General features: G+C 41.8%; 2 non-coding genes across 2 annotated transcripts; one reads left to right on the top strand and one right to left on the bottom strand.

Moving 5' to 3' along the window:
- trnav-cac lies at positions 1–73 on the bottom strand. Its single transcript has one exon. It is a non-coding gene; the product is annotated as a tRNA-Val (tRNA).
- Positions 74–8,238: 8,165 nt separating this feature from the next.
- Positions 8,239–8,310, top strand: trnaq-cug. The gene has a single exon. It is a non-coding gene; the product is annotated as a tRNA-Gln (tRNA).
- Positions 8,311–24,595: the final 16,285 nt, after the last annotated feature.

The following is a 24,595-nucleotide window of genomic DNA, read 5'->3' as shown; positions in this document are numbered from 1 at the left end:
TGTTTCCGCCCGGGGTCGAACCGGGGACCTTTCGCGTGTGAGGCGAACGTGATAACCACTACACTACGGAAACCTGTCCATCTGTCTGTGGACAAAAAGGCTATTTCAGCCAAATCGGCCCCAGTGTCTGTGTCAGTGGTGGTGTTATCTGTCCGCGGGGGTCCAGGAGAACAGCCCCCACTTCCCCCCCTCCCCCCCATCACTCTCCCCCCTCACTCTCCCCCTCACTCTCACCCCTCCCCTCCCCCCACTTCCCCCCCCCTCACCCCTCCTCACTCTCACTCCCCCTCCACTCTCACCCCTCCCCCTCCTCACCCCCTCCTCACCCCCTCCTCACTCCCTCCTCACTCTCACTCCCCTCCTCACCCCCCCCCTCACTCTCACCCCTCCCCCCCTCACTCTCACTCCCCTCCCCCTCCCCCTTCCCTCCCCTCACTCTCCCCCTCCCTCACTCTCACCCTCCTCCCTCACTCTCCCCCTCCCCCACTCTCACCCCTTCCTTCCCTCCCCCTCTCCCTCTTCCCCCTCTCCCCCCCAAGCCCGGGGTGGCGTGGGGTGTGGTGGGGGGTGGGGGGGGGAGAGGAGGGGCGGTGGTCAGACTCCATCACCATCACGTGCTCCGGGCACTACCTGAACCCCCCCCCCCCACCCCCCCCCACCCCCCACCACACCACCACCAGGAAGGGGCTCTGGTGTGTAAATTCAAGTTGTTGTTGTGTTACGGCCACGTCAATGTTCGTTCATTGCCGTCAGTGGTTCCTGCCCCCCCCCTCCCCCCCCGGCCATCAATCACCACCAATCGGAATTGATTTATTAACGTCAAACGCCCGGCCGCCCGGTTGGGGGGATTGGGGGACGACACACGTTGACGTTGACGCGCACCAGTCAGTGTGTGAGCCGCCGCCAACCACACCGGACGTTACACTGTCCGGCGCTTTGCGATGTTTCAATATGACAACGTGTCGTATCAAATAATAATAATAATAATCCTCGCATCCGATATCACGCCTTCGAGACGTCGCAAAGCGCTTCACCCAATGCGCCGTAGAGTGAACAAACAGCGGCGAATTAAGTGACCAAATTAAATTAAATGCAGAGGTTATTACAAATACAAACACAGCCGACGTGTATCTTTCCCAATGTCAATCCCCCGATTCAGTTATTGTCCCCCATCTGACCAAATTGATACTTTTTCTTTTAATCTGTCGCTGTTAAATATTTGACAACGCTCAAAGGTTCCCCTGCGAAAAAAAAAGTTTTTCATATATCTTCATAAATCCACAGTAATAATCTTTCACTCCGTGGTGGATTGTGATGCCCCCCCCCCCCACCACCCCACTCCGCTGTGCTTAAATAATCCATTAGAGGATACACTCTCTTTCCAATAGAAGGAAAAAGAGTCAGGATCCTACAGGAAAGAAGAAACATTGGCAGTGGGGAAAAAAAGCAGCGTATGTAATCCTTTAATTGCTTTTTTCTTGCGTTTGCTCTTGTTTTTCTTGTTCCCCTTTGAAGTTTATTAGTTCACAGGATATGCTGTAAAGGGGATTGACTGTGGGTGAAACGCGGCAGCCAGTGGCACACAGCAATATCCCACAAACACCCAAGGAGTGAGTAACCAATTTTGTGTCAAGTGAGCAACCGATTGCTGTCTTTCGGATGAGGCGTTAAACCAAGGTCCCGTGTGCCTGTTCAGGTGGATATGAAAGATCTCATGGCACTGTTTGAAAAGAGAAGGGAGTTTCTCCCAACAGCCTGACCAACAATCTCCCAAATAAAATTGGTCACTCACTCCTTGGGACATTGCTCTATGCAACTGGCTGCCAAGTTTCGCCTACAAAATACACAGGTCAATCCCCTTTATAGTAAATCCTGTGAAGCGCTTTGAGACATCTCGGTGACACGATGAGGTGATATATCAAATGCAAGGATTATTATTAGTTCAAATAAGAGTGTGGTAATTTAGTTACTGAAGATGAAAAACAAGCTGAAATCCAGGACTTGACAGGTAAACATCTTTACCTGGGGAAGATATAAAACCAGAGGAACGAGAGTTATCCATTCAGCCCATTAAGCCTGCTTTTATTAGATCATGGTTCACATGCATCTAAATACCATTTCCTTGGTCTTTCAATATATCCATTGACATCCCTGTCTACCAACTATGCATCTACGTGCTTCTTAAATATTCCAATAGTTCCAGCATCTACAACCCTTTGGGATAGTGAATTCCATATTTCTACAATCCTCTGTGTGAAAAATATTTTTTCCGATTTCAAGCTTCACTTGTGTAGGTAGGTAGGTAGCTCTCTCTAATTTTATTATAAAACAGTGAATTTCCTCCTCCCGCGATCTTGATAATTTTATGTCAATGGTCAGCAGATGGCGATATGCATTGTGAACCACAACATGACTAAAAAAATACAGTGAGACGCTGTTCTCAAGAAGGTCAGGCTAAAAACATTCAATTCCTTGGTCTTTTTCAGACTCTGGTTGACCTACAGTGGAATTCTGGCTCCTTCTGTATTTATTCCAAATTTTCAGCATTAGCAGTTTTATTCAGTTTTATCTCACGCATTCCATACGAGTTATCTTTGTTGTCAGGAATTTCAGGCTTGCAAGACAGAAATTCCTTGTGTAAGCAAAACACCTCCTTATTTTAAGCCAGAATGGGAGTGTTTCGTTATTTTTGTATTCTGAGGATTTTAAATACAGTAGTAATGCTTTTCCAAAGTGACTCGGTAAGTAAATACACTACACGTTGCGATACTGAGCTACGTAGATCTAGGAGATCTCATGTGGAAGGGGTTACGTTTATCTTGGGTGTCCCCAAGGTGAAGGGAGGGGAAAAACACAGGGTTTCAAGTCGGGACTCAAGTTCATAACCTAGTCAAGTCGCGGTCCTGGGAGAGCATTGCATTGTCACAGGTGCTATCGTTTGAATGAAACGTTTAAAATGAGCTCCATCTTCCTGTCCATGTGGGTGTTGAGATGCACGGCATTATTCAAAAGAAAAGCAGGGAGTTTCTCCTTGTATCCTGGCCAATATTCCACCCTCATCCAACTTCACTGAAACCAGATTAATTGGTTGCTGCTGTTTCTGGGACATTACTGACAAGTCATCGTACTTCAAATTAACGTGTTGTTTTCACTTTAAGAAATTTCAACTCAACAAGGCACTGAATCAAATAATAAGTGTTATTGATCACTGTCCGATGAATTTCTACTGGAAATGTACACATGTGGTTGTCAAATGAGGACAGGATTGAGCTGTGTATTATTGGTCCTCATAGTTCAATAACCATGTTTACCTACAGCTAATGTCACCACACTTGACATTACTTATTTGTGAAGAGCTTTGGCATTTTGAAGTGATAAGGTGCAATGGAAATACAAGCCCTTTCTTTTTCCAGTTTGTTACTGCCTGGAATTGGGTAATTGGAAATGGCCTTTCAGTGTGTAAGGTGGGGAGACTGATGATGGTTTAGTTGTGGTAGATGTTCCAATAGAAGATGCAATTAAAGCATGTTGTTGCAGAGAATGAACAGCTTTATGGTGCTTCTCAGTTGTGCTGTATCTGACCCAAGAGCACTTTATCCTAACAGTAGGTACAGAATACTGCATGGAAACTCAGAGGAACAATCCTAATGTATGCCATTTTTTCCTCCCTACTTCTGTAACATCCTAACCCCTTACCATCCTGCCCGCTCCCTCCGCTCAGTGGGCTCCGGCCTGCTTCACATCCCCCACCTTGCCTGCCTATTGGTGAGCGGGCATTCTGCCACTCTGCCCCCACTCTCTGGAACTCCATCCCACAGTCTCGGTGTCTCGCCGCCCGCCCCCCTCCACCTTGCCTCATTCAATACCCACCTCAAGACCCTCCTCTTCGACCGTGCTTTCGATCACCCTGCTTCCCCCCCTGCCCTCCATCCGCCCCAATCCCAACCCCCAGCCCGGGTCTGAAACTCTGACTGTCCAGCACCTTGGGATGTCCTCCCGATGTGAAAGGCGCTATACAAATGTAATTTTGTTGTTGTTGTTTCCATCATTCTACCTGGTGGGTTCAAAGTTCCATCTAGTATTGGCCTCTCAGCGATCGGAATGCCACCTGGTATTAACCTGTAAAGGCTATTTTAGCTACAAATTTATGGCTGTACCGAATTTTGGAAACTTCTTAATTTTAGTCTTTGATTCAGAAGCCAGTTTTCCGCAGATTTTAAATTTACAAATTTTCCAGAATTCTGTGGCTTCTTAAATTTCAAAGTAAAACGGTTACTCACTTACCACTAGTGAGACTAGATGGAATTTCAGACCCTCTGAGAGAGTTTGCCAACTCACTGCTGAATCATTCAAGGAGTCCCAAACCAAGAGTGTGAAGTCATTGTGTTAACACGTTACTTACTATTCATGAATAAGGAGCTCAAACACACCCAGCCACGTAGGCCAGTGGAATATTTTTTACACACCCACGATCCAGAATGCAGTGAAGTAAATGTATGGTAAAATAGACAGTGTTGGGTCACTTCAACCTATAATTAAATGCATTCATTGGTAATCTTGTTTTAATTAATCGTATGACTCAATTTGCGCATTATTTCATGCAGCATATTATTCATTTTCCTCTGTTGTATTTGAATTTCCAAGTGATTTTATGATGTAAGGCTTGTAAACCTTTACCGAATAAATGTAATAACAAATTGAAATCTTGTTATTTTTCTTTCTGTATGAAAATCCATAGTCTTCAAAGGGTTAGCTTCAGGCAGAATGGAGTACAGTACCTCGATAGGATCAACTCTTCATTAGGGCTGAACTGCACAACCTTTCATTACACTGCGTCAGAGATGGTGGGCAGCTGGGAGGATGAAAGAAGCTGAAATAAATTTTAAATGGTATTAAGATTTCAAGACCCAAACCTGTAATTTGATGGCAGCAGCAAACCAAAATGTGTGTGCTAATCTTGGTTTAAAACTGGTCTTTGTGCCAAAATAATCTGCGTTATCTCATTTGTTTGCACTACTTGTTTACATTTGATTGTTACTTTATTAGTTTAAAGGGAAACTCTACACTATCCTAATACCTGTTGATCTTTAATATAGCATGGGAATGCGATTAGAATAGATCAAGTACACCAGGACAATACAAGGCATGCGTACGTAGAAACGCAGATATTTGCAGGACAGAGGAAGGCCATTTAGCTTATCATGTTTGCATCTCTGATACCTCTGTGTTTTTTTAAATTGCCCTTTTTATTGATTCCAGTCTGGGCCATATCTCTTAATGTTGTTACTTCTCTGTTGCTTATCCAGTTTCCTGTTGAATGATTCTATTGATGCCGCAACAATAGACACTTATAGTAATGAACATCCCAACAACTTCTCTTAACAGTGGCAGAGCCTAACACGGAGCCGGGGAGGAGGCAGGAAGGTGACCATATGCACGGTCAAAGAGGAAAGTCTTCAAGAATTTCCACTTGAGTTTAGAAACAGGAATAGGCCATTCAGCCCCTCGAGCCTGTTCCGCCATTCTGTAAGACCATGGCTAATCTGTACCTCAAGTCCAATTACCCGCCCTTGCCCCGTATCCCTTAATATTCTGACCTAACAAATAAGAATCAATATAAATAAGGCACATCTTATAACAGATGTTCTACTGTATGTCATATCACAGCAGATCAAGATCAGTAAACAGCCCCCTATTCTGCGCTTCAAATAAGAATGTTTTGAGAATGTTTCTTCACGGTGCTGGAAATTGCTCAAACCAATCATCCATGTGTGCTCTTTGTTGTTTTGTACACAAGCTTCTGTAATTAAACCCAATAAAAACCTTAAATAAATATGATGCAAGAAAAACAGACCCTTAATTATTCCTCATTGCTTAATTAGTCATCTGATTTTTACCTGTATTTCTTTCACTAAGTCACTGACCCTGTGCAGTAGTTCCTTGGGGTCTAAAGTCACGAGACTTTGCCTCCTGAATATTTCATGTTACATTTTGTACTGTGGTCTCTGGGGATTTTCATTCCAACATGTGCTTAATTATAACACAATATGTTTGGCTTGCAATAATTGAGGATTGAGCCTAGAAGTTTTTTAAAAAATTTACGGGGGTGAAATTAATTGAATTAAGACCTTCAATAATAACAGCGTTAATGGAATAGTATTGAATGCTGGCGGAGAATCTGCGTTTCAATCCCCTGCTGTCTTTATACTGCACAAATTGTGTTTAAATTGTACTTTCAACAACTGGAAGAGGGTATTTCAAGAATACAGTAATTTGAGTCACTTTCACGTCAACACTGGGTGCAAATTGAATTGGGCCCTTTCCCCCCAACAAGAGTCCCTTGAAATATCTTTATTGGATAACACGGGAAGTTTTGTATTGTTCATAAGAAAAAAGAATGTTGCATAATAATAATCCCTCCAAAACCAAAAACAATAATAAAATTGGTCATTTTCAATCTACGACTGTTTGTGGGACATTGCTGTGCGCAATTGGCTGCCGCGTTCGCCCACAAATATACAGTCAATTCACTTTACAGTGTGTTCTGTGAAGCGCTTTGGGACGTCCTCCCGACGTGAAAAGCGCTATATCAAATGCAAGGATTATTATTATTATTATTTTTTATAATGCTTTAACATGACAAAATATCTAAAAATGCTTTGTGGTAATTATTATCAGGTTAGATTTTAACTGTTTTTGAAAGCAAATGCAGGAGCCACAAATATCCATGAGGTGAGTGACCTTTGATGGCCAGGACACTGGGGATAAAGCTCCCTCTCCTTTGCAGTAATGTCATGGGATCTTTAAAGTCCACCTTTAATCTTTAATGGCAGGTGAGAGCTTTAGTCTCATCTGAAAAATGGCCTCTGGCAATGCAGCATTCTGGACTGGACTGTCAGCTTAGTCTTGGAGTATGTCAAGTTCCACCACTTGTATGCTCTGAGATGCTACCTTGTGTGAAAGGCACTATAGACACGCAAGTTGTTGTTGGAGCTCAAGTCCTAATGTGGCGCTTTCGCCCTCTTGGTCCATTCAGCCGTGTAGAATTGCAAAGCTGGGTATTACTTGTGCAGTGCCCCAGGGTGATGAAGGGTAGGTATTACTCTGGGATCCCGGAAGCCTTCTCCTTTCTAAACTCTACCTATTTAGGGTAACGCGGAGATAACACGGTCTTTCAATGATCCATAAAAAATAATGATCTAATCATTACTTGTTTACAACGGGAATGTTAAAAACCAAAATGCAAAAAAAATTGCTATTTTTAGCAATCACTGGAAAGGTAAAGCCCACTGCCTTTTGCCCCACTCTTTCTCTAATGCGTTAAGCACAACGATTGAAAGTCTTTATTTGGAGGCGGAAAATACAGAGATAGTCATCAGGTCAGTGAATGAGCAGACAAATCAAATTTGGCAAAACATGATGAAACCCAAACAAGAACTCATTAACAGCAAGCTTTTTGCTAACGGTAAACAAATGTATTTACAGCTGAGTGCAGCTACTGAATGACTCATAGATTGGGCTCAGTGTAGGTGGTCTGCCCCTCCACAGCAGGGAGTGGAGCATCAAAGTGTAGTACAGTGATTCAGCCCTGACAACAACACAAATCTGAAGTTGAACAAAATGCTTCCTAGGTAGAATACATGTGTGTCTGTAAATTGTGTGTAACCCTTTCATCTCACGACTAGAGAACTGTAGAATATGATATCTGCGAAAACATCTACAAACAGTCATTCCTGGATCGAGATTCCAATGACACATATGTGATTCTGATGCTAAACTGACCAGATTCCAAGTTTTCAAAAAACCACGGTATGACTGTCTGGTTGTGAGTTTCGTTACAAAGTTGTTATAGGATTGGTTGCTTATCCTCCACACACACACACACACAGTTTGCAAAATTCCTGGTTCAATGTAAAACTAAGCCATACAGATCAGGAAGGTTCCCCATGTTGATGGCCATTCTGTGGTGACGAGGCTGATCTCAATCAGGGCAACGGTTTGACAGTTTTCTCCCTTCTCCTTTCTTGAAGCATTTTGACTCCCTTTTCCTTGTACTGGGGTATGATTGCACTGGTACGACAGTAGTTGTTCCTGAATTAAAGATTGTTAATCCGACCCTAGCACCCTAATAACTTTCCCTATAACTCTCAATCCCTTTCATTGCGGTTATTTTTTATAGATGTGAATTTGTTATGGTATTGTATCAGGCAGCCTTGTTCATATTAACTGTCATGCAGTGGTTCCATGGTGTAATGGTTAGCACTCTGGACTCTGAATCCAGCGATCCGAGTTCAAATCTCGGTGGAACCTTTATTTGTGTCCCTTTATTTGTGTTGCTGTTCGAACACTAAAGGTTCTGTAACACAAGTAGGTGTCTCAAAATATATTCGTGAAAATTATCCCCAAATTCACTTAAATATTTGTGTATTTTCAGTGCCTTGGGAGGTCCTCCCGATGTAAAAGCGCTATACAAATGTCATTGTTGTTGTTGTTATAAGGAAAACAACATTCTTCTAACCTCCAGTCCAGCTCTAGGCTTGTGAATATTATCATTGTCTTACATTATCAATAAGGCTAACATTTTCTCCACGTCTCATTATTCTAAATATTTGTATCATGTCTCCCAAATTTGTTTTCCATCAAAAACATAGCATCTTCTCAGTCTTTCTCCTGACGTGAAAGGCGCTATACAAATGTAATCTTGTTGTCGTTGTTGTTGTTCATGACTTAGTCCTGTAAAGTCTGGAATCATTCTGGTTATTCTTTTCTGAACCCGTTCCACTTCAATGTCCTTTTCAAGATGTATTGAACAGAACTACAGACCATTGGACTGCAATTCCAGTTGCTATTACATGTGACACCTTCAGTGATGCATGATTATAAAGGGGGAAATCACACGAGTGGTCAACATTGCCAAAAACACTACCATGTAACAATGACTGGAATTTCAGTCCACATGCTCCAGAATTATCCTCAGCACTGATCTACACAATGTTAGTGCAACTTGTTCTGGCTTGTAATCCAGTGCTCTTCAAATACTTCTCAGTATTTGATTTACTTTGTTTGTTGACATCTGCTTTACATTGACTAGATACTTTCAAAGTATTATCAGTGCCCTGGGCTCAAAAGTGGAGAAAATCAATCAGTTTTCCCACTTCTGATTGACCCCTGCACTCTTACCTCTGGGTCAGAAGGTTGTGGCGTCGGAACTTTTAGATTTGTATTTGAAGCCGATACTTCAGTATTGCGTTGGGGGAGCATTGCATTGTCATAGGTGCCATTCTTCAGATAAGGTCCGTCTAAACTGGATTCCGTCTCCCTTTTGAGGTGGCCATTCAAACAAACATTACTTGAAAAGAGAAAAGAATTCCCCTGGTGTCCTTCACTTAAATTGGTAATTTGTGTCCTGGTTGTTTGTGAAACATTGCTGTGTGCAGATTGGTTGCCTTATTTGCTTACAACTGCAGTATTATCATCACTGTCATATACCCTGCCAACAGTCGCAATGGCTGGTTGTGCAAGACGCTACCTGCAACTCTGGAATCATACTCTGGAAAGTATCACAGGGGAAGGGAAAAGGATGATATCTATTTACGTGCATATATATGTCTGCAGTCTGTGTAATCTGTTTTTGCCTGAGTTATAACATAGGTAAGTTATCCCATTGTGTCTCTTTGAACAGTACCATCTTATTTATTTAGGTTTCTTAAACTTCATACTCACATAAAAAAACTTGAAAGCTTGTATTTATATTACACCTTATCATGTCAAAATATTTGTATTTCACAGGTGTGGTTACCACCAAGTCAAGCTAATGTGTGCCATTTTGAGCCAGAAAGGAGCAACAAAGAGCCATGTGATGAATGAACAAAGGAAGAAACAAAAAACGGGAGGTACTCACTCTTATTCCATTTACAGAACTAAAATATTTCTCAGACTCAAAAGCGAAAGACATTGCTTCAGCCGCAGTAAACATATTAAATGCGTAAAGTGGTTGCTTTGTTGTTGATGCTACAGGGTAATTCGGCTTCCAACAGAACAACAACAAAATTACATTTGTGTAGCGCCTTTTATGTCGGGAGGACGTCCCAAGATGCTGGAAAATTAATGTTTCGGACCTGAGCTGGGGGCTTGAGACTGGGGAGGGTGTTTGCACACAGTAAAGGACCATGTTAAAATGGCACCAACTCACAAACTATTACACTTTTTTTCAGTTCAGTTGGTAGCCTATGTTGGAATTCAGGTCATAGCCTCGGATGACATTGCAGTGTTAAGGAAGTGTTAGATTGTTGGAGGTGCTATCCTTCAGATAAGACTTGAAATCGAAATCCAGTCTGCTTATTCAGGTGGAAGTTGTAGATCCCATGACACTATTCAGAATTAGGAATTTGTCCAAGGCAACAATTGTTGAGATAAATTGGACATTTGTCTCATGGCATTTTGTGGGATCTTGCTGTGTGTCAAATGGCTGTGGCGTTTAGCTACAAAAATAGTCACTGCACTGGACGGTAAACGTTTTGACGATGATAAGAGGCTATGAAAATACACATACTGTAAAGCTAATATCACAGAGATTTATTATAGTAACTCATTTCATTTTATAGTAACTCTTCTAGCAACTAACATCGCAAAGTTTATCACAAGTATCCAACTCCGTATTGTTTTGCTCAACTCAATTTGGATTGCAAAACAGTGAAAATATCGAAATTGCACTGAGAACCTTTTAAGGAAACTTTTTTAAAATTAGAATGTCCCATTACTGGGGGTACGCATCATGCGTTAATGCTGGCAGGCATCGTGGATCTGTGTCGAATGATATGTGACGTGCCACACTTTGACATTGGGCTTTGATAAGGTTAGTTTCTCAAAAGGTCATCAGCAACTCTGTCAGATGATTATTGTATCACATGGATGTCACTTGATCAGCTCAATATAGTCTTGTATCTAAATATCTTTGTTTACCTGCCTGCTTTCAATCTCTAAATGTTAGCACTATTAAAACCATTCTCATGTATTGGAATACATGAAGTAATTGTCCTCCCAACAAGAGAACTTGCCACCAATTCATCTTTACCATAACAGCCCATAGAAGTGAATGAGAATCAATACCATTTGTCAGAAATATTCAGGAAACATTGCCTTAATCTTGAAATCTTGTAATTTAGTTTGCTTTAAATAGTGTAGAAGAAACAAAAATAGATATATACATATCTATGAAATGTTGAGAGCCAAGCCTCCTTAAATCTGTATTCCTGACACTTATAAATAGAAGTGTGGACATATATTATGCATTCATATATATCGTCCACACTTCTATTTATAAGTGTCAGGAATGTGCACTGTACACACCGTATGCATTCCTCTACTGTAGTTTGTGCAAAATTATGCTTTGGTGGATAGACATCACTGTTTTTTGCAGAGTAAATAACCGATAGCTCACAAAATTTTTCCTGAATTTGCCATGAAATTGCTATGTATTTTATAAGCAATACTTAGCAGAGTGGACAGTATCATTTATGTTTACTTTGACAGCATTGTAGCAAAAGTTTGTTTTTAACTGAATAAAAAGGCACATGGAATATGGGATATAACAAAGCAGGTGATGTGATGTGTAATCTAGGCTCCAAACATAAGGACTGACACTCACTCGCCCAAAATTATTCACTTAACAAGATATCTTCTCAATAATTAATTTAATACGAACAAACAAAACAGTTTGGGTGAGTTTTGGATATCACAGAAATACTAGTTTAGGATTCTTATTAATTCTTGTTAATGCTTATTTTGCAGAAACATGCAAAGTTGACCAGATCCTAAGATCCTAAACAAAACCATTACTTTCTGGTGAAATGTAAAGCTTACAAATCTTTGCTCGGCATCCGATCAAACGCAATATCATCATTTACTGTAATATTAATCATTATAATAAAATCAATGTCAACATTATATTTCACTCTTTGTAACTTCTTATTCTTGGCTTGAAAGTCAGTTAAAATGCTTTCCACAAACTAAAAGTTACTCGGGGGGAGGGGGGGGGGGGTTAATTTTAGTGGATTGTTTTTCTTTTTAAAAAAAAGAACTACAGATCAGCATAACTTAATCTCTTTTCGAAATTAAATGATTATATGGTGGTACACAAAATATCAAGTGAGTCACCCGTTTTCTTTTCCTTTTGGAGTGTTTTAGTTTTCGTAAATGTGAGGGAGGGTGATCTCATAACTTCAGCATGAGTTTCCACATGTAAACCATTTCATCTGGACTATCCCCTGACCCCAAACACACACACACACACACAAATACACTGACAAAAAAAAGAGAGATAAAAGGGGCAAAAGGAATGGATCATCAACATTAGAGTTGCAGTCAACCCCCACATGTGTGCAAATCCGATATAAGCAAATCTATTACTCAGCTGCAATTTGTTCCTCACTCACTCACTCACTCAGTACTTGTTGAGTCAGTGCTGTTTTAGGCAAAGCAATGGTTTTAACAGAAACATGTCCTGCAAACCTGTGGTGGTCACCAGAATTCCACTGTACTTTTTATTATATTTATGGACATAAACGTTTTGTGCAATTAAAAGTAAGATTTTTCGATTCTTACCTCCCCCCCACCCACCCACCCCCACCCATTGAATTTCATTCCTATTTTTTAAAATAATAATAATAATAATAATAATAATAATAATAATAAAGAAAATAAAAATAACACAATTATTGTCAGATTTGTCGATTTCCAAAGGGCTGGTAAGGGGTGGGGTTGGGGTTGGGAGAGAAAATGGGTTAATTTTTTTTTGGTGGTGGTGGTGGTGGTGGGGGGGAAAATAAAAAAAAGGGGAAAATAAATAAGTTGCTTCACAAATTGACCCCCCACCCCCCCCCCCCCCCCAGCAATTTTGGGGGTTGAGGTTTGAGGAACAAATGAAAACACACTCGTTTGAGCGATTTTCTTTTTTATACATTTTTCTGTGTGTGTCTGTGTGTGTCTGTGTGTGTGTGGGGGTGTGTGTGGGGGGTTTGTGGGGGGTGGGGGGGGGGTTGTGTGGGGGGTTTGTGTGTGTGGGGGGGGGGTGGTGGGGGGAGGACTTAGGATTTATTTAAGTGATTTCTGTACGAGAAATCTGTGGAGTCGAAAATGAGCGATTTCCACGAAAACGTGTGTTTTTAACAAAAAAACAATGTATCAAAGACTCTCAAAGCGGAGGATCAAACGGGGGGAGAGGAGGGGGAGAGGGGGAGGAGGGGAGGGGGGGGAGGGGGGGGGGGGGGAGAGGGGGAAATGTATCGATTAATGTTTCTTTTGCGGAACCCGTTTACAAACCAAACCAATGTGAGAGAGTGAGTGAGTGTGAGAGAGTGAGTGTGAGAGGGAGAGAGAGAGAGTGCAGTGTGTGCAGTTGTGGGTGTACCTCCTCTTTAATATTTACCGCAGTAACTTTATTCATTGCACATTTTGCATCGATGCAAAACAAAGAACAACCCCCCCCCCCCACCCCCCAAACCCCCCCCACAACAACAAGTTAAATATATTAAAAAAAACACCACCACCAGAGAAAAAAAATACACATACAATCACATACAACAAAAAAAAAGCTCTGGCCTGAGCCCGGGGGGGGGGGGGGGGCAGAGTCTGGTTGGGGGGTTTTCATCGGCATTTCGTTCGCGAAGCAACGTTGCAAAACAAGAAAAGAAGAAACTCAACAACAGCATCAAAACACCAACAAAAAAAACACCAGTTATTTATTTTACACACGAAAATGATGGGGATTTTCAGGCAGGACTGGAGGGGGGGCTGGGAGGGGGGGGGCTGGGGGTGGGGGGAAATAATTGCACCCGTGGTATTTGATGTGTGTGTTTGGAGCCGGAGCTGCACACGGACGGTATCTGTGTTGTGTGTGTGTGTGTGTGTATGTGGTGTGTGTTTTCTGTGTGTGTTTCGAGTCTCGCTCACTCCCGCTCCGGCTCCGGGGATTTCGGCGGCTCCGGGATTCCGGGGTTTCCAGGTCGCCCGTTTGCGACGGTTCGTCATAAGCAAAGTATGTGCAGATGGAAATCCCGGAGCGGAACCAGATGCTCACCGATGGAGCATGGAGTCACCTTTCTGTGTTTTTTTGTTGTTGTTGTCACGCTGTCATTGGGGCCACTCCAGCCCTTTGGCTTGAGGGGGGATGGGGGGGGGGGTTGTTTGACAAGCAAATCATTCAGTTCCAGTGTACCTGCCTTGTCCCTTATTCCCGACAAACGAAATCTAATATCCGGCCACAGAAACCTCTCTTTTTTTTAAAAAGGACGCAATTTTCTGCTCTCCGTTTCTGCCTCGGTGTGGTGTGATTCCATGGGAACCACTGGTACCTGGTGTGAACCTGGAAAGCGAAATAGGATATTCAGCACCTCAGCAGCTTGACAGCAGAACCCGATACTGTCTGCACCTGACATCCACGCAAACACTTCCCAGAAAGGGGGGTGATTGCTGGATGGCAAACAAGAGTGGGACACACGACCGGGCTGACTTGAAACTTGCTAAACCCAACACTGTCTAAGGATTCATTCGCCTTTCCTTGGCATATTTCGCCCACAAAATATATAGTCAATTCACTTTACAGTGAAGTGCTTTGAGACGTCTCAAAGACGCTATATCAAATGCAAGGATTATTATCTTATTGTTATCCTTCCGGTCCTTAGAGCTCAGCTAACTCGTAAACTCACTGAGCCAACAGAGGAGCACCTAAATTTTGTTTTCATGTAAAACTGATAGGAGGTTCACTCAGCATGAACAGGTTGACTATGGATTAAGGTGAGGTTCATAGCTGGAGACATAACTCTGCTGAACCTAATATCCCCAGGAAATGTCAGTAAGTTTGTTTTGCCTACTAGTGTTTGTACTGCATGGAACTAGTTGCATGCAGCTTCAGTCATGATCCTCATTATTTGACGTACCCAACTGTGTCAGCTCAGCACCTCAAATCGATAGTCAGACTAAACTATCATTGGAATTCTCTGTGAACAAGCAATGTAAATCGATTTGACATGGTTTACCTACAGAAGCATTGCATCTTGTAAAACTTTAATCTAATGGTTCTTCTGATGACTTAGTGAGTTTAGTAAGTGAACAGCTAAGCCCTGCTGATGAGGAAGTTTCCAGTTTCACCCTACAATTGGCATAGTTGCTTCTTGCTGAGGGGAAAATGGACTGGGTTTCCCACTCTTGATTGTTAGCCAGTGACCATTGTTGACGATGTATGTTTTAACCGCGACAAATATGGTTGATGATATGAGACATGGTTTCTTGCTTCCATTTGTTGCCTTCTTTCACTTTGATGTGTCAGCCTGGCTGAGTTAGTAGACTTATTGTATCAGGATTGTAAGGTTGTGGATATGGGCTCAAACCATTCATTCAACTTGAGCTTATAGTCCGCACTGACAGTCCAAGCAGTGTGAGTATTCTTGTTAAGCTGCTGTAAAATAAACATTCTAGGTAAAACACATTTTTAGGGTCAGTGATGAACAAAATAAATTAAAACTTTTTTAGCTTCTTCGCAACATTCAAGCTGGATTGAATTGCCAGAGCATTTTGTCCAGATTCTACTGTTTTGGTATTTTTTGCCTTTATTTAGCGATGCCGGCTAGCCTGGTAGAGTTCTTGTGTCTTGGTTTACCGGAGGTGTTGCTCCAGTAACAAGTCGAGAACAACAGCTTGTACTTATATAGCATCTTTCACATAGGAGAAAGTCACAGAGCTCTTTACATGGACAACGTGTCACACCAAGGAAGTGGAAAAGAGGGGAAGTCGGGGAACAAAAGCAGTCAAAGAGAAATGTAGGTTTTTAGAAGCCATGGAGAGAGGGTTTGAGGCAGAAGCATTTTGAGAGGGAGTTCCAGAGAGTGGCTGAAAGCTTTTAAGTCTAAAATACATTGTTAACAAATAAAACATAGGAAAATGTCTTTGAGGTGATGCACTTGTTTTGTTTACACCAGCCTTTGCCTTCTCTGCCTTTAACCTCATCACTTCAGTTCACCCTGAGTTAAAATGCTTGATCAACCAAGCAGCAGAAATGGTAACTACCCAGTCAATTTTAAATAGTGTAGTGTTATAGCTGTACTCCCTGACAATTCAATTTTTTTAAAAAAAAGTTGCCGTCTATTGTTGTGTTCTGTAACAGGACGTACCGTGCTATTGTGTTTTAATTTACTAATCTCACCAGATCAAACAGAATCTGTTTCCCAGGCTCTAAGAGAGAGAAAAAAGAAATCCTTATAAAACACCCCAACCGTAGCTCAATCTGTCTTCGGTGTCAAATTAAACCCTAGAATCTCTGCTTGGTGATACTTATATCAAAGATTGATATATATTTATGGTTGAAATTCTGAAGATGCACGACACAACCCAACAGGCTGACAGGGCACATAGCCTCTGCTGTGGCAAAGGCTAAAAGATAAGGGTTTAAGCCCAGCTCACTGACATTGGCACTTCCCTATCCTGGCCAGGTCAGCTTACACAGCAGTAAAGAAAGTTGCTGGCGTAAGGAAGAGTTGGCAGCATTACCACATGAATTATACTTCTCCCTCATCTCGGCTCATTGGGTAGCACTCTTCCCTTCGAGTCAGAGGATTGCGGGTTCAATCCCCGCATTTGATCTTGAGTTCACAGTCTAGGATGACACTGTGTTGCCGGAGATCCTGTCTTTCAGATGAGCCGTTAAATCTATGGTGTGGTCTTTGCCAGTTCAGGTAGATGTCAAAGATGCTGTGACACTATTTAAATAGAGAATCGAGTTTTCCCATGGTCGTGGCCAACAATCCTCCAGATAATTTGTTCATTATCGTGATCACAGCAAATATATTTACTTTGAATTTCTGCAGCATCTGTCTTGAGAAGGAAGGAGTGGATGTCGACTGCAAATATTCAAGACACACGCACGCACACTCCCAACAACGACAGTCAGCCCTAGAAGTAAAACCCATCTCCGTCCAGCTGGCTCAACTTTATTGTTTAAAATTTGTATTGAATCACATCTAAGGAGAGGTTGTGCCAGTGGAGTTTAATTGAAACACATTATAAATTTTTGAAGGGCAAGAAATTTAAAGAGAGATTTACATGCCAATCAAATCTTATAACTTTTTATAATTCAGAGGCGCACATTTACAACTTGCATGTTCTTTGTGACAGCGTGTAATAAATTTGCGGGTGCAGTAAACCTCTACATGACTCAGTCTTTGTGACTGACACAATAGGTGTGTTTGGGAGGGCGTCTTAACTGTTTTGGTTACTGTGGGAGCAGTAAGCAATGAGTGTCACATCAGAGGTCGTCTTATACTGAAGAGTAATAATAATGTGGAGTTGCAGAAAGCAAACTGCTGTATGTATAATAAAGTAATATGATAGTTTTATTACCAGAGTTTATAGGTCCTTAAATGGTCTTGTTAGCACTCATCAGAATTTTCCAGGTTATTTACCACAAGTACTTTTGGACAGAAATTGGGACTAAAACACACTTATTTGAAATAAAGAAATTATATTTTTATCACGACTTATCATGTTTGAATCATTTCAAAGGAATTAACACAAGTGTGGTCCCAATCTCCTGACAAACAATTCCCCAGATAAATTTATCATTTACCGCTTGGCTCTTTGTGGGACCTAGTTAATTGAAAAATAGTACCTGTGTTTGCGTATAAAAACAGTCATTATGTTTGACAACAACAATAATAACAATAATCTTTGCATTTGATATAGCGCCTTATCACGTCTTTCAGAACTCTCAAAGCGCTTCACAGAATATACTGTAAAGTGAATTGCCTGTATATTTTGTGTCCAAAATGCAGCAGCTAATTACGCGCAGCAGTGTCCCATAAACAGTCATGGATTGAGTGACCAAATTATTCTTTTTTAAAAAATATATAATAATAATAATAATAATAAATAAATAATCCTTGCATTTGATATAGCGCTTTTCACGTCAGGAGGACGTCCCAAAGCGCTTCACAGAACATACTGTAAAGTGAATTGACTGTATATTTGTGGGCGAACGCGGCAGCCAATTGCGCACAGCAATGTCCCACAAACAGTCGTAGATTGAAAATGATTCATTTATTATTGTTTTTGGTTTTGGAGGGATTATTATTAGGCTCTGTGTGGAGTAAGGAAACTTGCCCAAGGTTTCGCCCTCTGCCTGGAATTGAACTCAGGTCTCTCACTTGCAAAGCAAGTGCTCTAACCACTGAGCTACAGGACTCCATATACTTTTTGAAGGGATTATTAACCCCGGAAAAGTGATCTGCCAATCGACTAACAACCGGATTCCTACTTACTGCTAGGTAAACAGAGTCCAGGTGGAGTAGGGAAACTTGCCCAACATTTACCTACTTAGTTACTGTAAATGAATTAATTAGTGTAAAGCGCTTTGCAATGTGAGAAAAGGCACTATAAAAATACAAGTTCAATTCTTTCTATTGCCTTTGTTTTGACTCTACAAACATTTACACCAAACTAGAAAAGATTAAACCAATGTGATCTTATCAGATTTTGATTGCACACCACCTGAGGTGAAAAAGTAAGATAGCGTATTTGTCAACAGTATAACTATTGCGTGTGCATATCGTACAGTATAAACCCGGTGGTTTTCATCTATTGTTTCCGAATTAGATTAGAGCTGTATTTCTGGCATTGGTACAGGAAGTGAGAAATTGTTTGAAATGCACATAATCCAGATTCATTAGTCATATGTTTAAATACTTTTGGAAAGGTTGAAATATAGAGCCACCACAGTGAGAATAAGCATGGTTTATTTGCCATTCCACCTGGAGAGAGATAAATAAGGAGTAACCAATGGCAGGAGAATGAGACTGCATACTTTTTCCCCACCCAAATAAATAGGTTGTTGGAGATCTCCTGATGTATCAATTGGTAAAAATGCTTTGAAACTTATCCATATGAAGCAGGAAGGCCCTCCATTCTATAACATGTCTGTGGTGTTAGTATTTAGTGAGCTTAAACCAGGAGACCTTCCTCTCTGATTAGCTTAGACATATGTAATCCACTGAATATTCAGAGAATTTTTATGTGAGATTTTTGGAAAATGTTTCAACAACAACAAAAATGACAGTTGTATAGTGTCCAGAGAACATCCCAAGGTGCTGAATTAAGTAGCATTATACACAAACTTATCCATACCCTCCAGTTGTTCATTGACTGAGGAATACAATCTTTATGAGAGTAATACAAATAATGATTTCTGGGAGTTGAACACAAGGTACAAGTCTAATTGAGGACATAAACCATGCGAGCAAAGCATCAGCAGTTTACAACTCGGTTTCTTTTTAAGTATATACTGTTAATTTTATAGGGTGGTTTCATTTAGTGAGGCTTGGCTGTTGTGGTGTGGTGGACATCGGCTGTCATTAGTGTGGGAATTCATATGGCCAGTATATATTTTAAAACATTATACTTACTAAAGGGTTGTGAATTATTCTATAATTCACTGTCAAAAATAGATTGGTAATACTTTTGATCCTGCATTGTAAAATCAATTTTCCTTAAAGTCTCACATCACAAAACGGATGTTCCCTGAGGCTTTGTGTACTGTTACTCATCGATTGTATTTAAAAATATAGCTAAGACTCATTGCACACTTAGGCACTTTCAATGGAAAACAAGGACCTAAGATGCAAACTCAATGTGAGTCAGTGTTTTGGAAAGGTGGTTTTATTTGTTTCCCAAATTGAATAGTTAAGAGCAATAAACAGATATACATTGGAAAGCTCAATGTGAATGTTGTACAAGTAGTGAATTAGGGAACGATTCCCTGATCATCGCTTGTTTTGGGTCAATGAATCTTGTGCAACACTGGTCTTCACTGGCTTTATGATTGACCGCAATATTCTGCACTGCACACTGGAGTCACCAGTTGAAATCCCATCAAAATAGTTTTGCCTATCTTAATGATCTTCTCTCTTTGTAGTTTGGAGATGTGTTTTTTGGCACACGCCAGAGTTTCATTCTCATTCAGTCGAGGCTGAGCGGGTGTGACTCAGTTGGAGCATTTAGTCTCTCCGCTTGACCCAGGACAAATGCTCTCATATGTGGTTGCTCTTTTCATATTATTGTGCTTGGGAGTAAATAGATAGCTCCAAAGCTTGGATTCTTACAATGACCTTGCACCCTCCTTTACTAAGAATGGCTGGCAGGGGAGTTCCAAGCTGGTTTACACCCTAAATGGATGCTGTTTGGATCGTCAAACAAAGTTCCCCGCTGACTGAGCTGGAACATTTGTATTTTTGCCTTCATCTATTCAAAGTTGCTTCCCTGTCCCTGCTCCCTCTAGGTATGTTGACCATCTTGGGATCTCTGCTCTGCTCAATAAATCATCAGAGTATTGGCCCAAGAAATACAGATATAGAGGGATTTTCTAGTTGTGTCTGTTTGTGTTGCTCCATTCTAATAAACCCCAGAGGTCTAAAATCCCTCACTGTCTCAGCATTAAAATCATCATCTTTAAAATTTAAGATCATGCAGAATTTTGGAAATTTTCTGAAATTCAGGTTTAATTTGGAAGATTGTTCTTAAAATGAATTGCGAAAAACTAAATGCTGCATTGAATCGCACGTGGAATATCACACATTTACACTCATAGATCATTGAAATACATCAAAGAAAAATCAGCCATCGGATGAAGTGTTCCTGATAATAATCAGGCTTTTCCTGAATACTGTACTGCTTTTCCTCTTTGGTTTTGATGGATTTCCTGTGTACATTGGAGGCAATCAAAGTTTCCTCAACTCTGCTTGTAGTTTTGCTGCTGCAATGTTTATTTTTTAAGAAAGAAATTATGGCAGATGTCTGTATAAAACTACAAGCAAAAGTTACCACCAAAGCTTAGCCAAAATTCTCAAAAGATGATTATTATAAAGAATAATTACTCTTTGCCGCATTTGATATAGCACCTACAGCGTTGAAATGTCTCAAAGTGCTTTATAAAGAATTGGTGTGAAGTGGTTAACACTTTTGATAGGGAGAGAGTTAAAGATGTATATTTCAGCCAGGGTTTTGAAGGTAAATGAACAAACAAATGACATAAGGTGCAAAATTGTGGAGACCTGCACATTTTCCCTACTCAACCTTCCTTATGATTAACTATATTTATGGGAAAAATAAACTCAAAGACTACAGATATGGGAGTGCAGATTGATGTATCATTCATGCATTTGTCTCTTTTTAGTTAGAGAACAGTAACACATTGGAGCGCAGGAGTGGAAAGTCCCAACATTTTTCAAACTCACACACACACGCAATTGTTTCTGTTATATAAATAGAGGCACTGGCTCTATGATAGGGTTTGTTTGACACTATTAAAACAGCTTGGTTTTCTTTTTGTGGTTTAAAATTTCAACCAAACACCTGAATGGGTTCAGCATTGTCTCCACCTCCAACATATCCATCATTTCTACACTCATAGTCTAAAAACACATAATATGTACGTATTGTGCCCTGAGCAATATTTTCCACTGAGCGCTTCAGTGTTATTCAGCGCAATGAAGAGTGGAAGGACAAGGGTTTAAATGTTGTTTTGCTCAGCAGTAAGTGAGGGAGGGGCCAGTTATCTTCTTCAGTGTCCCTCAATGTAGGTGTGTGTGTTTGGGTGGGGGGGGAACTGGAGAGGGTAATGTGCTTCATATCAGTGAGGCTTCCACAATTGGTCCCAATGCTGGGGGGAGGGAAGGGTGGAGGAGAAAACCAAAGTTCCCCTTAATCACTAACCTCTGCTGGAAGATGCAAGTATGTGATTGTCAGGTGAAGACACTATTGTTTTCAGACACGGTATCAGCGGGCACAGTGGTAACATTCTCACCTCTGGGTCAAATACAAACTCTACATTTTGAAGCGCCAATACAGCACTAGAGTCAGTATCTTTTGGGTGACCTCCAATGATGCAACAGCCAAAAGGTTGTCAGTTCAAGGTCCCAGTGGAGAGGGGTGTAGTGCATTGGTGCCATCTTTCTGGAGAGACGTTAAACTGAGGTCCAATCTGTTAATGCAGGTGAATGTTAAAGATCCTGTGGCACTATTGAAAAAGTGAAGGGAGATTGATTGTCCTGGTCAACAATCCCCTATATAAAAATTGGTTACTTCATGACTGTTTGTTGGACATTGCTGTGCACAAACTGGTTGCTGCATTTGCCTACAAATACACAGTCACTCCTACCGTAAAATCCTATGAAGCACTTTAAGACATCTCAACGATATGCTAAGGCATTGTACTAAGTTCAAGATTTATTATATACTGTATTGGGCTTGGCTGTGGTGTTTCCCGTTGTTGAATAACTTGCTGACACTTATTGTCTGGGCTCACACAAGAATAATGACCACTTTAGATGTATTATGATTGGACTCAGGAATCCACAACCAGATTATGTTGTACCTCCAGCATCAATGTAAGCCCCCGCCCGATAGAAAGTGCAGTATAATCAGGCTACGAGTGCAGTCCTAATCATCGGGTGAGGGAGGTGGTTTTACCCACCGTTTATAAATATTCCCCCTCCATGTTCTCTCCTCAGCTGAAGGCGTTGATTTGTGTGGGAGTGCATTTCTATAAGTATTAGCTATCACAAGTGCCCTTACTTTAGCCACAATGTCCTTACTCTCCCAAACAACTTCACTAAATCTCTCTGGCTCATCTCCTTTAAGTTATTGTTCATGACTGTGCACACACACACAGATGACATGTAGAGGTGTTATCTACTCTCTTTGGTGATTCAAGTGTATGCTAAAGATCCCATGGCATTACTTGGAGGAAGAGCAGGAAATTCTCCTGTGTTCCGCCCAATATTCCTCCTTCATCACGAGCACAGAATAAGATAAATCAATCATTCATCTCATCCCAGTAGGTGGGTTGTCGATAATGCAGACTAGCTATTTGATTTACCTACAAAGCAACAGTAACATGTGAAGTATCGTGTGCTGTATTCTGGTTACAAGGAATGTTATTTATATAAGATCAAACTCACACATTTATGTATATAATATGAAAAGAAAAATAAATGATTTGAGTTTTTAGTGCTCCCTATTACACCTCAGGCTGCTTTATGGGTAATTCCTGCCCAATGTAGTGGCTGCTTTTGTAGGTTAACCTGGCAGCTATTTGTGCACAAGGAGGTGCCCACAAACATCCATGAGGTGAATGATTGTGGATCAGAACTAAAGTCCCTTTTTGACGAAGGATCTTTAATCTTTAACCTGAAGAACAGCAAGGTGGGATTTCAGTTCAGTGTCTGATTCAAAGGACAGCATCTCCACCTGTGCAATGCAGATAACCCCCAATACAGCACTGGAGAGGGTCAATAGAGACCATGAACTCAAGTCTTAATTTACCTGCAAAGCTTATACTACAAAGTAGCAGGGGCTTGAATTCAAAACCCTTTGGCTTTATAGGCAAAATAATTTGTTAGGGTGACCATATCAAATGCTGCCGTTATTATTGTGATAGCCAGTGTGATGTAATGGAGGGAGGGGGGGAGAAAGGGTTACACAAGAATGAATAAAATGCCCACAAAATACAAAAATAATTTGGTGGGGGGGGGGTCGCTGAACCCGCAAACAGTTCGTGGGACGAAACACACGGCCCATAATTCGCTTTCCAGTCCCTCCAATCCCGCGAAGCCCTTCGAGACGTGTCTCGACGGCCCCGATGAGGCGCGATATCAGACGCCGCGGATTTGCGAACGAGGAGGACGACGGTCATGGATTATCATCATCACTATTACGACTATTCTTCTCCCAAAAACAGTAACAACCGTAACAATAACGAGAAAACGAGAACAGTCGGGACCAGAGGACGACGAAAGATCCGAACCGGGCAGGTATTGCTTGCAAGCTGGTGATGTGAGGGGAAGGGTCACAGACAGACAGACAGACAGACAGACAGTCCAGACCCAGACAGACAGTCCAGACCCAGACCCAGACCAGACCAGTCCAGTCCGTGCTCTGGTGCAGGCGGCTTTGCGCTCCAGCTCCGGGCTTTGCGGGGCGCCCTCGCTGAGCCGCTTGTTTACCAGCAGCGAACCGAGAGGCAGTGAGTCAGAGAGAGAGAGAGAGACACAGACACAGAGCTGCTCCCGACACCGGCCACAGCCTCAGCCACAGCCAGCCGCTCAGCTCAGCCACAGCCTCAGGCCGACAGACAGACAGACAGACAGACAGACAGACAGACCAGCAGCTCCCGGGCACCGGACCCGGGGAGGGGAGGGGAGGGGAGGGGAGGGCAGCTCCTGCCTCACCCCCCGCCATCCCTTTGTGTTGTGTTGTGTTGTGGTGTTGTGTGTTTTTTGTGGCTGAGGAATTCCAGTCAATTGCCCCGAGCGCCACGCTTTGCTTTCCCCTTTACCCCCCTTCCCTCCCTCCCTCCCTCCCTTCTCTCTCTCTCTCCCTCTTTCCCACCACCCACCCACCCTCCTCCTCCCATTCCTTCCTTCCTTCCTTCCTCCTCTCTCTCTCTCTCTCTTTCCTTCAAGGGTTGCGAGCAAACGACAAAAAAAAAACCCTCTCTCTCTCTCTCTCTCTCTTTTCTCCCCTTCCCCCCCTCCTCCTCCCCCCCTTCTCTCCT

This window comes from Callorhinchus milii, unplaced genomic scaffold (genome assembly GCF_018977255.1).
Source record: "Callorhinchus milii isolate IMCB2004 unplaced genomic scaffold, IMCB_Cmil_1.0 Scaffold22, whole genome shotgun sequence".
NCBI classification, from domain to species: Eukaryota; Metazoa; Chordata; class Chondrichthyes; order Chimaeriformes; family Callorhinchidae; genus Callorhinchus; species Callorhinchus milii.
This window is presented reverse-complemented; position numbering and strand designations above follow the sequence as displayed.